This window comes from Tachyglossus aculeatus, chromosome X1 (assembly GCF_015852505.1).
Source record: "Tachyglossus aculeatus isolate mTacAcu1 chromosome X1, mTacAcu1.pri, whole genome shotgun sequence".
Taxonomy (NCBI): domain Eukaryota; kingdom Metazoa; phylum Chordata; class Mammalia; order Monotremata; family Tachyglossidae; genus Tachyglossus; species Tachyglossus aculeatus.
Window position 1 is genome coordinate 73,057,272 of NC_052101.1, and position 18,891 is coordinate 73,076,162.

Genomic DNA, 18,891 nt, shown 5'->3' on the forward strand with positions numbered 1-18,891 from the left:
TCTTAAACGTGAATGGAGTGGGAAGGGAACAACCACTGTTCACAAGCAAGCAGTGAAACTCCCACTTAAATTCAGAAAAACTCTGAATTAGCTGACAGAGAAAAAGTTAGAAGTGCCTTGTGTTAGATGTTATCCATCCCTGGGATTGAAGATAATGGAGATGATAATGCAAAAATGGGCTTATCATGAATTTATGAATTGATAAGGCAGTTCCTTCTAGCAGTCTTCACTAAATCACCATTAGCTTATACTTTTTGGCTACCTGTTATGCATTCTATCCGTGCTATCTGCTTTGACCTACTTTTTTTTATTTTACAAGTGGACAAAAAAAAAACCCTCTCTGCTAGAACTCAATCAATATCCAAGTTTCAACTGATTACCAAGTCTGGCACATCTACCTTGCCTGCCTCCAATTTTTGCTCAATCCCTGAAGGGAAAACACAGCCTCATTCTTTGGATTTATATTTGTTGTCATTTTACATAATTTGGAGTGTTTTATTGGCAAATCTAGTACAATGGAAACAGAGAACAGTGGACACTTAGCTCTGCCCATAACCAACCTGCTGCAGACACAACCTATTCAAGCTAATAAAAAAACACATTGCTCAGGCTGCATATCCCGCAACCAGGTTTCAATACCGATTTTGATTTTCTGCTGTCGATTTGCTTTGATGGAAAAACAAGCTTCATCCAGAGAGTTTCAAAGTGTTGGTGACCTGAAGAAACTATTGGTCAATCTACATTAGTAGATTCTCCTTATTCAGCTTCTCTTGCATGACAAGCTCACATCCCAGCATTCTACATGCAGTTGGTGCTCAAAAAATGATGTCATGACAAGCCACAGGCATCTGGCCAACAATGTCCGTTTCATTAATACTACAAGTGCGTCTCTCCCGTCTGCCAAATGAGACAGATTCTTCCAGTGAATGAACTACCCCAGGGGGGTGTCTAGGGATCAACATGATCTCTTTCAAGCCTTTGTCTGAAAGCCATAGATTTTGCAGATTTGTAAAACTAACACTAGTTTGGCCCTGTGCAAAGTCAAGATGGAAGTCATGGAAGAAAGCAGGGTCTGGAAAGACTATTCATCCATAGGCAGTCAGCCAGGTGGAATGTGATTTGGAATACTGATACAGAAGAAAGTTTCTAAACTGAAAAACTGAAATATTTTAGTGCCCAAGTTCACATAGTACTGAAAAGAATGGAATTTTCAAGAAAGCCGATAAAACATCCATGTAGCACCCCTCCTCGAGGGATGTTACCCTAAACCTGAGATCACATGATGGATAATTAAATGCCAAACTAAAATTTTACTCCACATGGCTTTCCAAGCACCCTGGGACTCATCAAACATAATGCACTGGCACCCTAAGAATCCCTTAGGCTTGCTACAGACTCTACTGAAGGACCTACTCTGAACTATGGGATCCCATGAAAACCCAGATTATGTGGAGTCAGCTTTTTATTTGGATACCTCTGTGGGAGTGAGTCATGAGGAAAATGAGGGGCTGGGAAAGATCTTATGCCTTCCCCAGATTCCAATGTGCTTGGGGGATCTCAGAAAGTTAGACCCTATGCAGAAGGCATTCAAATCCTGGGAAAAACCCAGAAATGGCCAATCTCTCTGGGATGCCAAAATCAGTGCCTCCCCACAGTCAACTGTAGCTCAGAGTGGGATCCCTATAGCCTTATTGGACCCCTAATGGCCCAGTAGTATCCACCCTTGACTTTTGCATCACTGTAGACAACACCAATTAATGCATGGTATTCACTGAGCACTTACTTTGTGCTGAGCACTGTACTAAGCACTTGGGAAAATACAATTATGGAGGCAGGGAATGTGTCTCCCAACTCTGTTGTATTCTCCCAAGTGCTTAGAACAGTGCTCTGAACACAGTAAGCCTTAAATAAATACCATTGATGACGATGATAGATGAAATCTCTGCCCACAAGGACTTTACAGTCTACATGGGGAGACAGACATTAAAATAAATTACAAATAGGAGAAATAGTGGAGTATAAGGATGTGCACACAAATGCTATGGTGCTCAGATGACTATGAAAGTGCTTAACTCACTGATTTCCTACTACAACAGTGTGGCCTAATGGAAAGAGCATGGATCTAATCCCAGCTCTGCCACTTGTCTGCTGTCTGACCTTGGACAAGTCACAACTTCTCTGGTGCCTCAGTTCTCTCCTCTGAAAAATGGGGGTTCAATGTCTATTCTCCCTCCTACTTAGACTGTGAGCCCTATGTGGAATCTGATCACCCTGCCTCTACCCCAGCACTTAATACAGTGCTGGACACACAGTAAATGCTTAACAAATACCACGTGTATCACTATTATTATTACAACCCAGTCCACACACTTGGTTCCTCTAATGCCAACTTACTCACTGGATCCGGTCTCATCTTTCTCTCTGCCGACCCCTCGCCCATGTCCTCCCTCTAGCCTGGAACTCCCTCCCCTCCATAAATGGCTGACTACAACTCTCCCCATCCTAAAAGCCTTATCAAAATCACATCTTCTCCAGAAGGCCTTCCCTGATTAAGCCATCTTTTGCCCCTACTCCCTCTTCCTTCTGCATCACCTATGTAGTTGGATCTGTACCCTTTAAGCACTTGATATTCATCTTTGTCTTGGTGAGTGTGTCTCTTATTGTCTCTCTGTGTGAGTTTTTGTGAGTGTCTCTCATTGTCCCTCGGTTAGTGTCCCATCTCTCTCTCAGTGAGTATCCCTCATTGTCTCTCTCTGTGTCTCTCTGTGTACTCTCCGTAAGTATCTCTCATTACCTCGGTGCATTTGTCTCACTGTGTCTCTTTTTTAATGGTATTTATTAAGCGCTTACTATGTAAGCAGCATGGCTCAGTGGAAAGAGCCCGGGCTTTGGAGTCAGAGGTCATCGGTTCAAATCCCGGCTCTGCCACTTGTCAGCTGTGTGACTTTGGGCAAGTCACTTAACTTCTCTATGCCTCAGTTCCCTCATCTGTAAAATGGGGATTAAGACTGTGAGCCCCACGTGGGACAACCTGATCATCTTGTAAACTCCCCAGTGCTTAGAACAGTGCTTTGCACATAGTAAGCATTTAATAAATGCTATTATTATTATTATTATTATTATTATTATTATTATTATTATATGCCAGGCACTGTACTAAGCCCTGGGGAATCTCTGCATGACTCTGTGAGTTTGAGAAGCAGCGTGACTCAGTGGAAAGAGCCCGGGCTTTGGAGTCAGAGGTCATGGGTTCAAATCCCAGCTCTGCCAACTGTCAGCTGTATGATTGAATGAATGAATGAATGACTTTGGGCAAGTCACTTAACTTCTCTGGGCTTCAGTTCCCTCATCTGTAAAATGGGAATTAAAACTGTGAGCACCCTGTGGGACAACCTGATTACCTTGCAACCTCCCCAGCGCTTAGAACAGTGCTTTGCACATAGTAAGCACTTAAAAATACCATTATTATTATTATTACTAATAATAATAATCTCAGCTCCACCACTTATAAGCTGTGTGACTTTGGGCAAGTCACTTAGCTTTTCTGTGCTTCAGTTCCCTCATCTGGAAAATGGGGATTAAGACTGTGAGTCCCATGTGGCACAACCTGATTACCTTCTATCTTCCCCAGCACTTAGAACAGTGCTTTGCACATAGTAAGTGCTTAACAAATGCCATCATCATTATTATTACCCCAGTGCTTAGAACAGTGCTTGGCACAAAGTAAGTACCATCATTTTTTTTCTCTCATTGCCTCTCAGTGAGCGTCTCATCTTGCCGTGATTGTTTCTATCCCTCAGTGAGTGTCTCATTGTCTCTCTGTGTGAGTCTCTGTAAGTGCCTCTCATTGTCTCTCAGCGAGGGTCTCATCTCTCTGTGAATGTCTCTGTCTCAGGGAGTATCTCTCATTGTCTCTCTGTGTGTCTCTTTCTCTGTGAATCTCTGTGAGCATCTCTCATTGTCCCGATGAGTGTCTGTCATTGCCTCTCTGTGTGAGTCTCTGTGAGCGTTTCTCATTGTCTCTCAGCGAGGGTCTCATCTCCCCGTGAGTGTCTCCGTCTCTTAGGGAGTGTCTCCCATTGCCTCTCAGTGAGGGTCTCATCTCTCTGTGAGTGTCTCTGTCTCCTAGGGAGTGTCTTTCATTGTCTCTGTGTGTGTCTCTTTCTATGTGAGTCTCTGTGAGCACCTCTCATTGTCCGGATGAGTGTCTCCTGTTGCCTCTCTGTGTGAGTCTCTGTGAGTGTCTCTCATTGTCTCTCAGCGAGGGTCTCATCTCTCCGTGATGATGATGATGATTATAATGGCATTTGCTAAGCGCTTACTATGTGCAAAGCACTGTTCTAAGCACTGGGGGGACACAGGGTGATCAGGTTGCCTCACGTGAGGCTCACAGTATTAATCCCCATTTTACAGATGAAGTAACTGAGGCTCAGAGAAGTTGAGTGACTTGCTCAATGTCACACAGCAGACATGTGGCAGAGCCGGGATTCAAACCCATGACCTCTGACTCCAAGGCCTGTGCTCTTTCCACTGAGCCATGCTGCTTCTCTGAGTGTCTCTGTCTCTTAGGGAGTGTCTTTCATTGTCTCTGTGTGTGTCTCTTTCTGTGTGAGTCTCTGTGAGCATCTCTCATTGTCCCGATGAGTGTCTCCCATTGCCTCTCTGTGTGAGTCTCTGTGAGTGTCTCTCATTGTCCCGATGAGTGCCTCTCACTGTCTCTCTCTGTGAGTCTCTTGTCTCTCAGTGAGGGTCTGTGTCCCTCAGCGAGTGTCTCTTTGTCTCTCTGGGTGTCTCTCCTTCTACGTGACTCTGTGTGTGTCTCTCATGGTTTCAGTGAGTGGGTCTTCTATTGTCTCTCCATGAGCGTCTCCCAGTGAGTGTCTTTCATTGCGCGTCTCTGTGTCACCTCTTGCCCACAGTCACCCTGTCCCACCTCCAGTGGATGCCACTTCCATCGCTGCCCCAGTGATGCCACACCCAGATAGATGGGCCCTGATGCCCAAGTATCTCTCTGATGTCCAGCTTGTCCAACTTGTACTTCCCAAGCGCTTAGTACAGTGCTCTGCGCTCAATAAATATGACTGAATGAATGAATGAATCCCACCCTCAGCCCCATGGCACTAATGTACCTATTCATTATATATGTATTTTAATGTCTGTCTCCCCCTCTAGACTGTGAGTTGCTTGTGGGCAGGGAATGTATCTACCAACTCTATTGTACTCTCCCAAATAGTGCAGTGCTCTGCACACAGGAAGTGCTCAGTAAATATGGCTGATTGATTGACTGATACACAGACAAGTACCCTTCCTCTCCAACCAAACTACTACTGTACTAATCCAAGCATTTACATTCCACCTTGACTACTGCATCAGCCTCCTCACTGATCTCCCTGCCTCCAGCCTCTCCCTCTCCAGTCCCTACTTCACATTGCTGCCTGGATCTTTTTCTAAAAAAATTTCTGTGAACCACTCCTCACAACCTCCAATTGTTGCCCAGCCACTTCCACATCAAACAGAAACTCCTTACCACTGGCTTTAAGGCACTCAATCAGCTTTCCCTCTCCTACCTTACCTCACTGATCTCCTATTACAACCCAAGCCACACACTTTGCTTCTCTAATACCACCCTACTCTCAATCTCTATCTCGTTTCTTTTGACATTGGCCCCTTGCCCACATCCTCCCTCTGGCCTAGAACTCCCTTCCCTGTCACATCCGACAAACCACCACTCTCCCCATCTTCAAAGCCCTGCTAAAATCACATCTCATCCAAGAAGCCTTCTTTTTTTTTTCTTTTTATGGTATTTGTTAAGTGTTTACTATGTGTCAAACACACTGACGTAGGTACAAGTTAAGTCAGACACAGATCCCGTCCTGCATTGGGCTCACAGTCTAAGTAGGTGGGAGAACCAGGATTTAATCCCTATTTTATGGTTGAGGATACTGAGGCACAGAGAAGGTAAATGACTTGCCCAAGGTCACATAGCAGGCAATTGGCAGATACAGGATTAGAACTCAGGCCTTCTGACTCCCAGGCCCGTGCTCTTTCCACTAGGCCAGGCTGCTTCCCTGACTAACCTCTAATTTCCCCACCAACAGTGCTTTGCACGTAGTAAGCATTTAACAAATGTTATTATTATTATTATTATCCACCCTATTTCTGCACCATATATGACTTGGGTCTTTACCCCAAAGCACTTTGAGATGTGCCCCACCCCCACAGTACTTATACACATAAAAGAATAATTGTGTTTGTTAAGCACTTACTATGTGCCAAGCACTGTTCTAAACCCTGGGGTAGATACAAGGTAATCAGGTTGTCCCATGTGGGGATCACAGTTTTAATCCCCATTTTACAGATGAGGTAACTGAGGCACAGAGAAGTTAAGTGACTTGCCCAAAGTCACACAGCTAAGTGGCAAAGCCAGAATTAGAACCCATGACCTCTGACTCCCAAGCCCATGCTCTCTCCACTAAGCCATGCTGAACATATCCTTACACTCTGCAGCTTCCCCCATCAAATTCATTCTAATGCATGTCTCCCTCACTAGATTGCAAGCTCCTTGAGGGTAGGGATCATGTTTACTAACTACTGTACACACTCTCCCAAGTGCTTGGTACAATGCTCTGCACACTGTATTCTGATAGGGTGAGCATTCCCCTTCATGTCCAACAGACCACCACTCTCTCCACTTGCAAAGTCTTACTAAAATCATATCCCCTCCAACAGCCCCTCCCCAGGAAAGTCCTTATTTCTGCTACTCCCTCCCACTTTTGGACTTGAACTTGGATCTGTTCCCTTTAAGCACTTGATATTCACTCCACCCTCAGCCCCACAGAACTTATGCTCATCTCTTAATTTATTTTAATGTCTAGCTTGCCTCTAGACTGTAAGTTCAGTATGAATTTTGTTATCATATTGGCATCACACTCAGCCTATCATCTCAAAAAGGACACGCTATTTGTTGGCCAACCAGTAAGATCTTCCTCTCCCAATGTAATAATAATAATAAAAGTGTGTGTTAAGCACTTACAAGGTGCCAAGCACTGTTCTAAGCACTGGGGTAGATACACAATAATCAGACTGGACACAGTCCCTGCCCCATGTGGGGCTCACAGTCTAAGAGCTATGATTTCTGCTTAACACAAGCTTGTGCTTCAAAAGCCAGTGAGAGCAGCATGCCATCTGCCTCAGGAGAACTTAAATTGCTGAGGCCTTGAGGTCAGATAGAAATGTGGATGTCAGGACTCAAGGCACATAGAGATAACTGCCTGTATCACCTTGCTCCTGCAACTCTATGGGCAGTCCTCCTGGTCTCTAAAATCTAAATGCTGGCCTGGCCGGAAGCAGAAGCAGGGAGCCGGGGTTGAGTGAATACCTTAAGACTTAGCTGCTTTCTGTCAGTGGGGCTAAAATGCTGATGTCATGATAGCCAAAGTGGATTTTGAAGCAGAACTAGTGGTACAACGTTGCAAAATTATCCTTGTCGATATGGTGCACTCCCCACTAATACTATTATGGCACTGAAGAGTAGGTTCGTCGAAAGAGGGTTTTTCCCCTTTAAAAATTCCTTTCCAAATATATGCCTCGCTCCATGCAGATCTGATCACTGTCTCCTAAAATAATCAAGTTTCCCAGACAAAGGAGGGTCTGAGAATTAACTGTAATACATAAATGATAGCTTTAGGAATCTTTCAGTCTAGGTCAGGGGGTCTTCAAAGATTTGTTGGGGTTTTTTTTTTTGTCAAACCACTGAAGGAAAGAGCAATTAACTTGCTGAAACATTTTTGCTGAATTTACAAAATTGTGATTTCAGCATTTCTGGTTCCAAGCAACACTAGGTGCTGGGACTGGAGTCAGCTTTTTCTTTTAGAAATCAAATTGGTCAGGGGGAAGGGGAGCTGCTGTGCTTCCTGCCCTGTGATGTGCTTCTTCAGCCCTTGACTCCACAGTTATTGGAAATATTGTTATAAAGAATATCTTTGAAACACTTCCAGTTTAAGAGAAATCGACATGCTTCTTCACTGGTTAAGCACTCAAATTATGCTTTATTATACTGAGGAGGCCAGGGATTTTAAAGTTGCTGTAAAATTCAAAGTTTAAAAAATTGTCATTTTAAAAAGGAAAATACCTTCTGCCAAAGAGCAGGGCCCATCCAGTAAGGTGACGGATTCATTACCTGCCTTAGATGAGAGTCGAGCCTGCAGAATGAGGACCACTATGGAAAAAAATAAAAAGAAACAAAATTTGTGGAAAACCACAATTGGGAAAATTATGATTTTTAAAAGAGAAGGAGAAAAATACACCTCTCAAGTTAAGGGAGCTGTTCCAGTGCTTAGAACATAGTACAAGCTTACTATATACCACAATTAATTAGCTTTGTAGGCAGCCAGATTTCTTGACCTAATAGGCCCATTGGGTCTTCAGAAACTGGCTTTGTATTTTGATGGCTCCCTTGGAAAAGAAACATGCATCTTCAGAACAAGAACTCCACCAAGACTCAAACCCTACAAATATAGCTCCTCCACATTGCACAACTTTTTATTCTAAGAGAATGCTTGTAGTAATATAATTATGATAGTCATTATGCGCTCCTTCCTAAACCCGCTCCTCTTCCCAACTTCCCTATGTCTGACGACACCACCATCCTCCACATCCAAGAAGCTCTGGTGTCATTCTCGATTCCTCACCATCTTTCAACTCCGAAATTCAAACCACTGCTAAATTCTGTCGGTTCTTCCTACACAACATTTCTCACACCTGCGCATCCTTCTCCATCAAAAATGCTACCATCTTGGTTCAAAGCTCTTGTCATCTTGTGGCTAGACTATCATATCAGTATCCTAGCCTGCCTCTCTGCCTCCAGGCTCTTCCCTCGCCCATCTATAGGCTCTGCTGCTGCACAAATCATCTTCTTCAATTGTCACTCATCTCATCTCTTCCCTTTCCTCAGAAACCTCTATTGATTTCCTGTGGCCCTTCACTTCAAACTGAAGCTCTTCACAATCGGCTTCAAGACTTTCCACCAATTCTCCCCATTTAAGGTTCACCCTTTTCATAATTTACAATGCAGTTTCATTCTCTCCACTCCTCCCAAGCCAAATTTATGGCTGTGCCTTATGCTCAACTCTCCCACCTCCATCCCCTTGCTCACACTGTTCCACTGGCCTGGAGCTACCTCTCCATCTTCATCCAGCAGACTATAAAGCCTCTCATCTTCAAATCCTCCATACTGCCTCCCCCTTCTAGATGGTTTTCCTTCTCTACACTGTAAGCTGTGGGCAGGGAATATGTCTGCTAACTCTGTTATATAGTACTTGCCCTAGTGCTTATTACCGTGCTCTGCACACAGTAAGTGTGGAATAAATATGATTGATAAAATTCCCCCTCCTCCAACAATCAATTAATGGTAATAATTGAGAGATTACTACATGCAGAGGACTGTACTAAGTGCCTGGTTGAGTAAAATACAAAAGAATTGGTAGACACAAATCTTGCCTTCAAGTATTTTACAGTCTACAGTAGAAGACAGACATTAAAATACATTTTAGATAGGAAAAATGGCAGAATATAAGGATATGTACAAAAGTGCCAAGGGGGTTAGGTAAGTATCAAAGTGCTTAAGGATGATGTGAGGTGAGAAAGAATCAAAGTGCTTAAGAGGTTCAGAACTATGTGCCTAGGTGATGTGGGAGGGAGGGTGAATAGGTGGGGAAATGAGTAGTTAGTTAGGAAAGGCTTCTTGGAGGAGTTGTGATTTTAGAAGGGCTTTGATGGTGGGGAAACTGGTCGCCTGTGGGATAGGAAGGAAGAGAGAGTTCCAGGCTAGAGGCAGGACATGGACAAGGGGTCAATAGTAAGAGACAGATTGGGGTACAGTGATTAGGTTGGCATTAGAGGAGTGAAGTGTGCAGTCTGGGTTGTAGTAGGAAATTATCAAGGTTAGATAGGAGGAAGAGCTGATTGCCCACTGAACTCCCAACATGATCAACGCCTCAGCCACCTGTGGCACCTACATATTTATTCCCTCCCTCAGCACTTATGTATACATGTATAATAATAGTGATAATTGTGGTATTTGTCAAAAGCTTACTATATGCCAAGCACTGTACTAGCCACTGGGGTGAATACCAGATAATCAGGTTGGACACAACTGTACCTGTCCTACATGGGGCCAAGAGTCTAAGTAGGAGAGAGAACAGGTATTGAATACCCATTTTTTACAGATGAGGAAACTGAAGCACAGAAAAGTTAAATGACTTGACCTAAGTCACATAGCAGGCAAGTGACAGGGTCAAGATTAGAACCCAGGTCCTCTGACTCCCAGACCCATGTTCTTTCTCCCCCATTTGAGTGTATGCTCTTTGTGGGCAGGGACTATCACCTGTTTCTATTACACTTTCCCAAATGCTTAGTACCACACACTGCACCCTGTAGATGCTCAATAAATACCTTTCCTGCCATTACTGCTGCTTACTTTATGCCACTAAGCTGGGGTACATACGGTCACAGTCCCTGTCCTTCAGACTAAGAAGTAGGGAGAACAGGTATCTTATTCCCATTTTACAAGTGAGAAAATTGATGCATGGAGAAGTTAAGTGACATACCCAAGGTCACAGTATTCTTGATGTTGAGGATAGGTTCACTATGGGAGTTTGAACAGGATGATGCTTAAGAGCTGCTGGGCATGACTTGACTTCTATGCCTCTGTCTGGGTCCAGTGAGTTATGGGGGTTTGGGCTTGGGGGGAATGACCCCACACAGATAGATGTATATACACATACACTCACATATTTATCTGGCCTTCAATTTTGAGGCTGGAGCTATTGATGATAAGATCCTAACCATGCATGTGAGTGGGGCTGAGAAGACTGAAGCGTAACCAACAAACTCTGATGCAATTTTGCACTTAAAAGACAGATCCCTGAAACATGAAGACAAAGGGTGAGCTGCCAAGATTGTTATCTTTGACTTCTGAAATTGGATATCTAGCCTCCAAGTCATATTAGAAACATGAAGGGCAGTATTGTTTCTGTTAAATAAGATTTTCCATTATTGAGCACCCTTCTATAATAGTGCTGAGACTATTTTCTCGAAAAAGAAAATGACACTTGCCAAAATTATAGAAATTTGATTTCATGACTAACTTTATGTCACTCACTGGCTTCTAAACACTGTTTGTCTCTGAGATATCACTGCATTTCCTCTTGAACTTTTACTTAAAATTCTAGTTGGGGTAGTCATGCTGATCACTTAGATGAATTTCCTACATAAAATATTCTTAAGTTGGTAAGCCATGAAAGAGTTAGAATTACTTCTGACAAATGGCTCGCTCATTTCCACTCATAGTCTCTAATGTTAACATAAGAGAAGGTATAAGAATATCATTTGATGCTAAAAGTGAAAGCTAGTTCATAAATATTGTGTTTGGGGAAAAATGTGAAAGGACAGAGAGAAATTCCAATGATCTTCATTCATCTATCCTTCAAAGGCAAGGGTCAGGATTTCAGGAATACAAAGCATTCAATCACATCCCAGCTATTTGCACTTCGATTTTAAACAAATGCTATCAGGGGAGAAAACAGCTTTGAAAATGAAGTGGATAAATAAATGAATGCATTATGCATTTTTAAACTCTTGAATGATTAATAAAGTTTTTAACCTTCTTGGAAAGAAATCAGGCATGTGCCCATAGGTGAGGTTGAGTACCCTGATCCTTTTAGAATTTTTGGAATAAAAGTTTCAAGAAAGAGTCTGTGAAAAAGAAAAAGCAGTCAGATCTCTGACCTCCAGAAATGATTCAGACCTGAAATTGCTTTCTTCGGCAGAGGCTCTCTCTGCTCAGAGAGATGTTACTGAAAACGTTTAAAGAGCTAGGAGAACAGTTAAGCACCTGAAATGTCATTAGTAAACCAATCATGTTCTGGAAATAGCAAATAATAATGACAAAGTCAACGAGCAATGATGATGATGATGGCATTTGTTAAGCGCTTACTATGTGCAAAGCACTGTTCTAAGTGCTGGGGAGGATACAAGGTGATCAGGTTGTCCCACGTGGGGCTCACAGTCTTAATCCCCATTTTACAGATGAGGTAACTGAGGCTCAGAGAAGTGAAGTGACTTGCCCAAGGTCACACAGCAGACATGTGGCAGAGCTGGGATTCGAACCCATGACCTCTGACTCCAAAGCCCGTGTTCTCTCCGCTGAGCCACGCTGCTTCTCAGCGTGGCTGAGATGGATCATCAATGCATCTCCAATCAATCTCCATCAATGCAGATGGAGAGGACTGAAACACTGATTTACCTTGGGCAAAAAAGTAGAGAGGATCAGACACTTGATTTTTGTATGTACTTTGAAGATAATTACATTGATCCTTTGAAATTCTGAATCAAGATGTATTAAAACAATGTATGAATATAAAACACGGGGGCAGACTTCTGCCTCATGCCTAAAGATAATGGAGACCTCATTTTGATGCACCCCAGTTTGGCCTCTGCTTTTTCTTGCACATGGTAATAATTATTCCTTGCCGCTGGCTAATTAGCAGTTCATTCTGCTATGCTCACCCACAAAATGAAGGGTAAGTGGGTAATTGGGGATGTAAGCAACAGACGGTGGCCACAGTTAGCCAATTATGGACTCAACGGCACACATTATTTTACACCTGCTAATAATTAAAGACCAAATGACTGCATGCACAGAAAACAGAAACCTTCGTGAAAAATATTTTTTAGTGTCACAGCTCCCAATACAGGAAAGTGGAGAAACCTGAATGCCTGCTGTTTCAGTCAGAAATCCATTTGGCTATCTTTTGTGAACTTGGCTGGTTTTACACTGTCAAAGAGAAACATATTGCCTGCAAAAACGTCAGGGAATTCACTTGTTTGCAAATAATCCACTGTGCCGGTGTAGAAAAAGCCATGTTTTGTGGCATTTTGGGATCCATATACTTCAATTTGCCAACATGTGTCAAGAGCAGCTTGTAAATTCTCCTTTCTGCCTTAGCCTTCCTTAGGCTTTATACATTTGCAATCATTTAGTATTTTTAAGAGATGCTTATGATGAAAAGACTTGAAAGACTAATTTAGAACTGCCTTGCAGATAGAGTGAAAACCTTCTATTTACCTGCCCAAATTTGACCTGTCTTGTATATGCAATAATATCAGGACAGTAATCCAGTGAATAGCAAGCCCCATAAACCTGAAATACAAGACCAATACTATTCTGGATTTTCAATTTCTAAAATCAAGATTTAATTTGTCCATAACATTATTTTCTTAGCCACATATCTTCCAAGATCAGAATTCATGAATTGTATCTGATTTGCCAGGCTGATTTATAGAGCCAGGAAGGGAATATCAGGTGACTTGAGCCACAGCTAAAAATTTTCATCAGCAATACATTCGCGGTCACTAAATCCTACTACCTAAGCAATTCACTATTCAACAATGCACGATTAAACAAAGGAGAAATCTCTCCATGAGTTCTCTCCATTTTACAGGCTGGCTCTCTTCACACCTCCCAATCTCACCTTTGAACTGAACTTCATCCTTGATTCTCCCACCTATGACTCATTGCTCACCCAACCACCCATCCCTGGAACCTCTCCTGTGGCCCCAGTTCACAGGCTTTCCCCATCTTTAAAGCTCTCCTAAAATATCCCACTTCCCCCAAGAAGCCTTCCCTGATTAATTCACACCACCTCAATTGCATTACCCAGCACCTACCCAACATTTATACAGCTTATTCCTACCCTCAGCATTCATGCACATATGTTTATTTTATTAATTGATATATTTGTTTGCACATCAATTATTTATTCAGCTTTTTCTTCCTGATGTGCTTGCATCACTGCTATAACCATACCATTACTTTTGTTTTCACCATTTGTAAATCATTTGAACCCCTCTCAGAGTCACACCTGGAGAGTTTCCAGTACTCTATCAGTATCAACTATGGGAGGGAGAGTCAAGCAGAGGCATACCTGTTCCATTCCTAGTTTGGGCAGTGGCTAGCAAGTGGAAGGCAATCTGCTACAAATCAAAATTCACCTGTGCTGGACAGCAGCAGCGTCACGGAAGAGAGTCAAGGGCAGAGACTCAACTTTACTGCCTGGAAGGAGGCAATGGTAAACCACTTCTGTATTTTTACCAAGAAAACTCTATGGCTACACTACCAGAACGATTGCAGATGAAGGTGGGGCATTCTAGGAGAGATGTGTCCATGACATCACTAAGCGTCGGGGTCTACTTGACAGCATAAGGCAAGACAAATCATTTGAGTGGGGAACGTGTCTACCAAGTCTGTTATACTGTATTCTCCCATGTGCTTAGTACAGTGCTTTGTTCACAATAGGCACACAATAAATATGATTGATTGACCTGTCTCCCTTTAAATTGTAAGCTCCCTGAGAGCAGGGAACATGTGTCTTGCTACTTTTGTACTCTCCCAAGAACTTAATAGAGTTCCTAGTATTCAGTGGGCACTTGAATATCAGTCATTCTTATTTGCTGAATGATTACTGTACTAAGCATTTGGGAGAGTACAATATAACAATAAACAGACACATTCTTGCCCACAACAATTTACAGTCTAGAGAGGCATGAATTATTTGATGGACTGAAATAGAAAACTTAAACAAAAGGTCCAGCCTGCCCTTGGAGAGTGACAGAATCAGAGAAATGAGATCTCAAGCACTGGACTAAACTAAAGGTGTACCAAGCTGTGGTAGTGGCCAAACTTCTAGATGACTGCACTTACCACAGAATCAATCAATCATATTTATTGAGCACTTACTGTGTGCAGAGAAGGCACATTCAGCTAGTCAAGAAGTTTCAGTGTCACCTATGAGTTATATTCAGGATTAAATGGTAAGGCAATACCATCTCCGATAAGGTCAAGGAATGATTTCAGTCCATCAGCACTAAACCAATGTATGTAGCCATGTGGCTTCCCTGAATGAGATAAGTGAGGAGAAGGGATAATAATAATAATAATAATGGCATTTATTAAGTGCTTACTCTGTGCAAAGCACTGTTCTAAGCTCTGGGCACTGTTCTAAGTGCTGCAGCAGGATACTACAACACCTGCTGCATTGTGAACTAAAATGTGGTCCATGTAAGTAAGGAGAACAGAACCAACATTTTAAAAACAAAGTGAAGTGAGATCTAAAAGGAAGTGCTATAGTAACTAACTTTTAGGAGACAAGAGCAGATAGACTTGCCTGAAATGTGGCAATCAGGAAAGGGGTTGCTCTCCTTGAGCAGATCAGAGGACCAGGAGCCAGATTCCAAAGCAGCAACAGCCTGCACAAGTGCCAAATGCAACACTGGGATATAGGACATTTTGATATGCACAGTGCAGAACTGATTGTCAGTCACTACCCAACAGGAATTGATGAGAGCAAGATGCAATTACCTGAGTTGGGTGGCTCACAGGTGCCAAAGATGAACATTTTAGACTTGAAAAAAGGACAAGAAGATTTTTCACTCACACACATGTTAAACACAGCAACAAGATTCAAACCAAATTGAAAGCACACAAGGCTGGGCACCCTAGACATACAAGAAAGGCTAAATTCAATTTCAACAGCTGTTCCGCCAACTCCTATACTGAATATCAAGTGGCAAGACAGTGAGCTCCACCACCTCTAGACTTCAAGCTCATTGTGGGCTGGGAATGTGTCTGTTTATTGTTGTTTATTGTTATATTGTACTCTCCCAAGCACTTAGTGCAGTGCCTTGCACACAGTAAGCACTCAATAAGTATGATTGAATGAATGAATGAAAGAAATGCAATGCTGGTCGCATCACTCTCTAATTTGGCAGAACATGTGAGAAGAATGAAAAACAGCAGGCTATCCAACCAACTGCTATGGGGTGAGCTGAAATGAGGTAATCACAGAAAAGGTGGAGTGAAGAAACACTTTAATGCAGGTAGGTGAAATTCAGCTGCAAAAGACCAGTCAGCCTGGCATGCTACAATTGGAAATGGGGTATCTGTCTTAGGGAAGGATTTTGACACCTAAAGGGAAATATGCAAAAGACACCAGGCACTGGGATGGAGGCTCTCATCAAGAATCCTAAGACTCTGTGGCCGAGATTCTGCTCAGAGGAATTGATTCAAGTGCTAATGGTTTTTGCAGCATTATTCATACTTTATCATCTCTGTCAGTCATGTTCCTGTTGGAGCTTAGAGTGCAACAAGCATATAGGTGGACAGAGTGTGGCACATTGCAAGGTGGACACTGGGCTGTAGAAGGAAATCGGTGAGGTAAGGTCGAAGGGGGAGCAAATTGTTTGACTACTTTAAAGCCAACAGTAAGGAGTTTCTGTTTGCTGTGGAGGTGGATTGGCAGCCACTAGAAGTTACTGAGGAGTGGGGAGATGTGGACTGAACTCTTTTTTCAGAAAAATGATCCAGGCAGCAGAGTGAAGTATGGACTGTAGGGGGAGAAAGACAGGAGGCAGGGAGGTCAGTAAGGAAGATGATTCAGTAGTCCAGACAGGGTATGGTAAATGCTTAGATTAACATGGTAGTAGTTTGGTTGGAGAGAAAGAGGGGGATCCTACAGATGTGAAGGTAGAACCTACAGGACTTGGTGACAGATCAAATATGTGTGCTATATGAGAGGGATGAGTCAAGGATAATGCCAAGGTTACAAGCTTGTGAGACAGAAGAGATAGTAGTGTTGTCTACAGTGAAAAGACAACAGGCGGACAACATAGTTTGGGTGGGGAAATGAGTTCTGTTTTGGACATGTTAAGTTTTACACCCTAGAGACACACATTCAGAGAATTGTAAACTAATTCACCAAATCAGGTGTTATGGGTGGTCGATAAATCTAAAGAAAACTGAGGGTATGTATCAGCCTGCACAACACAAGCAACCCAGAGCTAAACAGTGTCATAAAATTTTGACACCTAAGCAATACACTAACAACACAGTGATAAACAAGAAAGTAGAAAACTGAAGTCAAGAGGCCACATGGCCTAATGAAGAGAGCATGGGCACTGTACTAAGTGCTGGGGTGGATACAAGAAAATAGGGTTGGACACAGCCCCTGTCACACACAGGGCTCACTGTCTCAATCCCCATTTTACAGATGAAGTAACTGAGGCACAGAGGGGCTCTACTTGAGGCAGGTGATTGCTGCCCTGTGGGGGTGGAACATGGAGGGAGGCAGGGCTTTCTCTCCCTGTTCTACCCAGTAACAGGCCTGGACCAATCAATGACTGTCACATAGAGCCACTGCTGCAGGTAAAAGGCAGTCCTTTTGAATCCCAAGGAGACAGAACACAGAGCACACACTGAGGCACTGAAGGCACAGAGGGAAGCACCTGGAGCAGAAGCATGCAGAGGAGAAACAAGAAGGAAGCACACTGAGAGCAGCGAAAGTAGCAGGAGAGCAGAACTCGAAAGCAGCAGAAGGCAGCTGCACTTGGAAGCAGAGAGAAGCATCGACAGAATGGGGTCCCTTGACTAGCAGACTGGTATTGGACCCTTGGTGGAATGAAGTGAGTGTGTGTATGTGTCACTCTCTTGCACGTTGGTAAAACTAAGTAAAAACCTTTCCACAGTAACGTTGGTGACCAGAGGTGTGGTTTGACTCTGTACATGTCACCGAGGCTCCCTCAGTCAAGAAGGTCCTGGTTGGTACGAGCCAGGGGAGCTGGCGACAAGCACCATCTTCAGTGACAGCTATTAATACTCTGACATTTCCTGTAAACCTCCACTTATATCTGTTCCACTTAAAGTGACAGCAGTGGGAAAGATGTTGGTATTCAGAGCTATGACACCTCTTCGTGCACAAATCAGTGATGATCATGATTATGCTGATGGAGTCTCCCATTGTGTATCCCACAGCCCCATGATTTGACTGGTGGTTGGTTAACTTGGTAGCAACTGGGGTCTTTGCTGTTCCTATTAGCCACCAGTTTTTCAGGATTTCCAATGGACCTCTCCACCTCACAGATTGCCCTAAGTAATAATGACGGGATTTGTTAAGCACTTATACTATGTGTCAAGCACTGTTCTAAATGCTGAGGTAGATACAAGCTAATCGTGTTAGACACAGTCCCTGTCCCACATGGGGCTTACAGTATTAATCCCCATTTTACAGATGAGGTAACTAAGGCACAGAGAAGTGAAGTGACTTGCCCAAGGTCACATAGCCGACAAGTGGCAGAGCTGTATTAGAACCCAGGCCCTTTTAGTTCCCTGGCCCATGCTCTATTCACTAGGCCATGCTGCTTCCCTAAGAAGTTCTTCAGTCACAAACCTCATCCCCTGGTGGCATAGCCACATCAGGCACAACACAGACTAGAACCCGGGTCTTGGGGGCTTCCAGAACAGTGCCCTTCCCATTGGACCAATTGAAGAGACTTTAGTATAAATTAAGTACTGTGTGGAAGAATCCACAATCTTTACCTTTCTGCATGACCTTGGTTATATAGATCAATGCCTCTACTGCTAATTTTCCCACTCTTCCTTTAAATGGCCACAAAGTGATCTTAGGACAAAAACAAAGATGCTGAAGTGCCAAATATGCATAAGATCTGTGGTGAAAGGCAATCCATAAAATATCATTTTTATCATTATTTATTTTGCCACAAAAATCATACTACATGTAATTCCCTTAATGGGTACATTTCAATCATGCTTTAATTCCTACTTCATATATAAATGATAATATGCAGCATTTTAGAATGCTATAATGTAGTTTCAATATATGAAACATCTCATTTAGTACTACATGTGCTGCTATTGTACAATATTGGCTTAGTGCAAAACTGTTGAAAAAATAGGTTTCTATATAAATTACAAAAATACAGATTTGCAATTTAATCTTTTCATGTTTACTCCTATGTGTTAAATATATTCTGCTAGCA

At 42.8% G+C, this 18,891-nt stretch overlaps 1 non-coding gene across 1 annotated transcript; it reads left to right on the forward strand.

The window, feature by feature from the left end:
- The first annotated feature begins 13,904 nt into the window (after nt 1–13,904).
- On the forward strand, nt 13,905–14,042 carry LOC119920689. The gene has a single exon (XR_005448418.1). It is a non-coding gene; the product is annotated as a small nucleolar RNA SNORA7 (small nucleolar RNA).
- The last annotated feature ends 4,849 nt before the right edge of the window (nt 14,043–18,891 follow it).